This window comes from Myotis nattereri, assembly GCF_964212035.1.
Source record: "Myotis nattereri genome assembly, chromosome: 4".
Classification (NCBI taxonomy): Eukaryota; Metazoa; Chordata; class Mammalia; order Chiroptera; family Vespertilionidae; genus Myotis; species Myotis nattereri.
The window spans coordinates 87291905-87297904 of record NC_138079.1 but is presented as its reverse complement, the minus strand read 5'-3'; positions in this window follow the sequence as shown (position 1 = coordinate 87297904).

Here is a 6000-nt window from a genome sequence, read left to right as displayed (position 1 = left end):
TTTAGTCAAAAATAAAACCTTTAAAGACAATTCTAGCTCAACAATATATTGAATGTCAATGCAATTAAAAATCTCAGAGAAATGTCTTAAGTTTATGTTAGATACTAGAGGCCTGGAGCATGAATTCGTGCACCAGTGGGGTCCCTTGGCCTGGCCTGTGGGATCGGGCCAAAACCGGCTCTCTGACATCCCCCGAGGAACCCCGGATTGTGAGAGGGTGCAAGCCAGGCCGAGGGACCCCACTGGTGCATGATGGGGGCCAGGGAGGGACACGGGAGGTTGGCCAGCGGGGGAGGGGACACGGGAGGGCTCCAGGGCACGTCCAGCCCGTCTCGCTAAGTCCCAGTCGGCTGGACCCCAGGAGCATGCTCACCTACCGGTTAGCATCTTCCCTCTGGTGGTCAGTGCACCTCATAGTGAGCGGTTGAGCGGCCTTAGCATAGCATTAGCATATTACGCTTTGATAGTTTGAACAACCAACTGGACACTCAGCATATTAGGCTTTTATTATATAGGACTAGAGGCCCGGTGCACAAAAATTTGTGCACTCGGGGGGGAGGAGGGGTCCCTCAGCCCGGCCTGTGCCCTCTCGCAGTCTGGGACCCCTCAGGAGATAACACCCTGCTGGCTTAGGCCTGCTCCCGGGTGGCAGAGGGCAGGCCCAATCCCTAGGTGCAGCCCCTGGTCGGGCTCAGAGCAGGGCCGATTGGGGAGTTGGGGCACCGCCCCCTGTCACGCACAGAGCAGGGCAGATTGGGAGGTTGCAATGCCACCCTCAGTAACGCTCAGGGTAGGGCCGATTGGGGGGTTGGGGCACCGTCCCCTGTCACACTCAAGGCAGGGTCTATGGGGAGGTTGTGGCGCCACTCCCTGTCACACACAGAGCAGGGCCGATCAGGGGGTTGAGGAGCTCCCCCCTGTCACTCACAGAGTAGGGCTGATAGGGGAGTTGGGGCACCGCCCCTTGTCACACACAGAGCATGGCAGATCAGGGGGTTGGAGTGCCGCCCTCTATCACCCACAGAGCAGGGACGATCAGGGGGTTGGGGCGCCGCCACTGTCACACTCAGGGCAGGGCCGATGGGGAGGTTATGGCTCTACCCCATCACACACAGAGCAGGGCCCGTGGCGGGGAGGGGATGGGGCGCTGCCCCCTGTCACACACAGAGCAGGGCTGATCAGGGGGTTGGGGAGCTCCCCTTATTAGGCACAGAGCAGGGCTGGTCAGGGGGTTGGGGCGCCTTCCCCTGTCAGGAACAGAGCAGGGCCGTTAGGGAGGTTGTGGCCCCACCCCCTGTCACACACAGAGCCGCAGGGCGATCAGGGGGTTTGGGCGCTGCCCCTGTCACACTGATCCCGGTGCCTGGAGGCCTCTCGGCTCCGCTGATCCCGGTGCTGGGAGGCATATTACCCTTTTACTATATAGAATAGAGGCCTGGTGCACAGGTTGGGGCTGGCTGGTTTGCCCTAAAGGGTGTCCTGGATCTGGGTGGGGGTCCCCACTGGGGTGCCTGGCCAGCCTGGGTGAGGGGATGATGGCTGTTTGCAGCTGGTCACACACCCTTCAGGGTGGGGGTCCCCACTGGGGTGCCTGGCCAGTCTGGGTGAGGGGCTGAGGGCTGTTTTCAGGCTGGCAAGTGACTGAAGCTCCCAACCGCTCCATTTTTTCTTTTTTTTTTTATTCTCGGCCAGCTTTAGCTTTGAGGCTTGGCTCCAGCTCTTAGGCCTCCGCTGCTGAAAGCAGGTTTCTGGCCTTTGTTTACCTTCTGTATTTGAAACAATGTTGTGATCCTGTTGGCTGAAGCCCAACAGACTAAAGCAGGTTTCTGGGGTTTTGTTTAGCTTTTATATTTGTAACGTAGTTGCTTAGAGTTGCAGCTCAGAGGCCTGCAGCGGCAGGTGGGGAACGTTGGAGTCCTCTGTCACTGAAGCAAGCAAGCCTCATGTTCACTTTAAGCTGCCTGGCTGCCGGCCGCCATCTTGGCTGGCAGTTAATTTGCATATTGCCCTGACTAGCCAATGGGAAGGGTAGTGGTTGTACGCTAATTACCATGTTTCTCTTTTATTAGATAGGATATTCCTGTTGTTGTTTCGAATAGATTCTCTCCCCACTTTCTATTTTTTCTAAATGGAAAGCATTAATTTGAAAACGCCTTCTCTCATATTGAATTTTTTTTTGCTAATTTTCAGAGTTTGATTTGGACACTTTGGATTTCTTAGGTATTTGATAATATGTGCTATTATTTACTCCTTTGTGTCTGTTTCAAATCTTTTTGCATCAGTCAGGACTTCTACAACTCTGTAAAAATTGTAATCATGCCGAAACCGGTTTGGCTCAGTGGATAGAGCGTCGGCCTGCGGACTGAAAGGTCCCAGGTTCGATTCCGGTCAAGGGCATGTACCTGGGTTGCGGGCACATCCCCAGTGGGAAATGTGCAGGAGGCAGCTGATCGATGTTTCTCTCTCATCGATGTTTCTAACTCTCTATCTCTCTCCCTTCCTCTCTGTAAAAAACCAATAAAATATATTTAAAAAAAAAAATTGTAATCATGCTGGCTGACATCTTTGTATTACTCCTGATTTTATGGAAATAGCCCAGTCAAAAGTGTTCTCTACTGTAAATTATACTGTTGGCTGTTGAATTAAGATATAAAATCATACTAGAGAGGAATCTTTTTAATTTTAGCTATTGTGTTTCATCAAGAATAAATATTAAATAGCATAGGTCTTCGAGGCTTCTTTAAAATTGTGATAAGATTTTTTTATTGGTCCCACCTTTTGTGACTTTTCATAATATTAGAAACCTTATTATTCAACGGTCTTGCACTCTTCAGATAAACTCTAGGTGGCCATGACTCTTAATGCTTCATTAGGTTTGGTTTGCTATTATTTGTTATTCTACCGTTGTTCATGAGATTTTGGTAGTTTTCCTTCATTCTGCTTTTCTCCCCCACATTTTGACATCAGACTTCTTTTCTGTAGAGCATCAAAACCATCCATTCCTTGAAAATTATACGGCGCTCTTGTTTAAGGCTCAGCCTGCACCCACATTTGCCTTTCCTGCCTCCTTAATTCCCTTTGAAAGGAGAGCATAAGGAAGTACAAAGAGATGAATACGCTGGGCTGGCGTTATGGGGTGGAGAGAAACCTTCGCTGACCAGAGAGGTTAAGAAACTGCTGGGGGTTCTCAGCATTGGTCTAAGAGCTACTACGATGGAGGAGCTCATATGCTCAGTGGGGCCCTGGAGAAGCCTCAAGCCCACAAAGAAGGATGGCGACAACAGGGGAGAGGGCACAGATTCAAGTACAACCTGAAGACTGGTCCGGGCTGTAGCCTTGTCCTGCCCCGTGGGTGTGCTGCTGTGGAAGCCCGCCTGCGGTTTTGATTTGTAGTTCCCTGATATTGAGCATCTCTTTGTGTGTTTATCTGCCTTTTGTAAGTCTTCTTTGGAGAATTATCTGTTCAGATTCTTTGCCCATATTTTACTTTGGTTATGTGTCTTTCTATTATTGTGTTGTAAGAGTTCTTCAAATATTCTGGATACAAGTCCCTCATCACATATGATTTGCAAAAGCTCTCTCCCATTTCATTGGTTGTCTTTTTACTTTAACGGTACTGTTTGAAGCACAAAACCTTTTAATTTGAGGGCCAATTTATCTGTTTTTTCTTTAGTGACTTGTGCATTTGGTGCCATATCTAAGATCATGAAGATCTCTCCCAGGTCTTCCTCTTAGAGTTGCAGAATTTTAGCTCTTACTTTGAATCTTTGATTCATTTGAGATATTTTTTTTTTTTTTTGGTAAACAGTGTTAGGTTGGAGTCCAAATTCATATTTTTTCATGTGATACACAATTTTCCCAGCACCACTTGTTGAAATGACTATTCTTTTATCATTGAAGTTTCTTGGCATCTTTGTTAAAATATCGATTGACTGTAAATGTAGAGATTTATTTAGGAAAGTCTCATTCTCTTCCCTTGCTCCATCTGCCTACCTGCATGCCAGCACCACTTACTGGCATTTTGAATTCAAGAGATTAAGTTCTCTAAATTTGTTCTTTTTCAAGATCATTTTTGTCTATTCTGGATTCTTCTAAATTTTCATATGAATTTTAAGACCAGCTTTTTTTTTTTTTTTTTTTTTTTTTTTTTCCTGCAAAAAGTCCAGCTGAGTCAGCTCACTTTTTACTTATACTTGGGAATGTTGTTAAATACCTCTGGTTCATCCCATCCACTCTCCTTGTTCCTTTGTTTTCTATGGCTTTTGTTATTAGATGGTTCTTATGAGCTGTTACACTTGTTCTGGAAGTTTTTAAAAATATATCATATATATACAGAGAGAGAGAGAGAGAGAGAGAGAGAGAGAGAGAGAGATAGTGAGATAGTGAGTGGGGGAAGGGAGAGGGAGAGAGAGAGAAACATCAATGAGAGAGAAACATGGATTGGCTGCCTCCTGCAAGCCCCCGACTGGGAATTGAATATGCAACCCAGGAATCAAACCAGCAACCTCTTGGTGCATGGGATGATGCCCAAGCAACTGAGCCATTCTGAACAGGGCTGTTCTGGAAGTTCATATGAAGGCACTTTTAATATCTGAATGTGTTTGGGGCAGGACAGCTAGGCCCTCTGTGCCACTGGCCAGAAGTGATTGTGAGTCTTCAACTATTGACATACATTGATTTTAGAAAAGTAAAAGTGTGAAAAGAATGTGTGTGTTAGAATTGACAAAATATGGTACCCAATTTCCTTTTTCCATCCTTGCCCCAAAGTATACTTTGGTACAGAATAATGAGTTGAACCATATAACTTCTTGGCTTCTGATGACTTCCCATGTCAGTCATTATAAAATCCAAACTGCCTACCATTGTGTTCAATATTTTATGGGATGTGATTCTCATAGAAAATCCACCTCGGAGATGGCTTTTCCTACAACTCTCCCTCTGACTGCTCTGCTCTAGGCACCCTGGCCTCCTTGCCACTCCTCAAGCACACCAGGCACATTCCTATTTCAGGGCTTTTGCACTCGTTGCTCCCACTGCTTGGAATGTTCTTCCCAAGACACCTACACAACTCATTTCCTCACTTCATTTAGGTCTCTGCTCAAACGTCACCTCCCAGACAGGCCTCTTGCCCCACTGACCTAGAAGAGCCCCTCCTCCCAACACTGTGTTCTTTCTCCCTTATTTTTTCATTTTAGCACCATCCCCTCTTCCACAGTGTAATCTCTGTAGAGCGGGGAATTTGTCTGGTTACTACCCTGGGTTTAGAATGACCAGCGTGCATGAGGTGCTCAATCAGCATGTGCTAAATAATGAAACGAAGTACAGAGCCCATGGAAACAGCGGTGTTTACTCCCTTGTAAAACGGAGTGGCCCAAACTTTGGGAGCAGAAAACTCTAACCTGTGAAGAGTCCTGAGACAGTAGAGAGAAGCGGGGACTGTGGAAAATGGGAGAGTGCAGACCCCACTCAAACGTTTCTGTTGTTAATTTTTCCTAAAGCATGTTTCTGGCTGAATTTGCCTGTGTGTGTGTGTGTGTGTGTGTGTGTGTGTGTGTGTGTGTTGGTGGGGGGAGGGTTGGTTGGAGAGAAAAGAAGCAGATTCTGATAGAAGGTGAAATGAAATTGAATGATTTGCGTGGACATGGTAGGGTCCCCCAGGAGGGTGTTGGCATCTTAGAGCCATGGTTTGCAAAGAGACCGTTCATCAGGCGAAGTTCAAGGCAATCCACCAACTTATGAGAAGGAAACAGTAAGACTTTTATTTATATCTATTTTTATGAAAATAAAAATTAAGCTGTACTGATATTTACCATATAGATTGACCATGGCCTCCCACTTTCTGCCTGTCTGACAGCCAGGGGCATGGGCACCACACGGGCTCTGGAGGGAAGAATGGGAGTGAGAACTTCAAAGTCCTCAGTGCCTCCCTCAGTTACTCACTTTCAGAACATTGTGGCGTATTGCGATGGTTTGAGTAGGTGTATAGACTATATTGTCTGT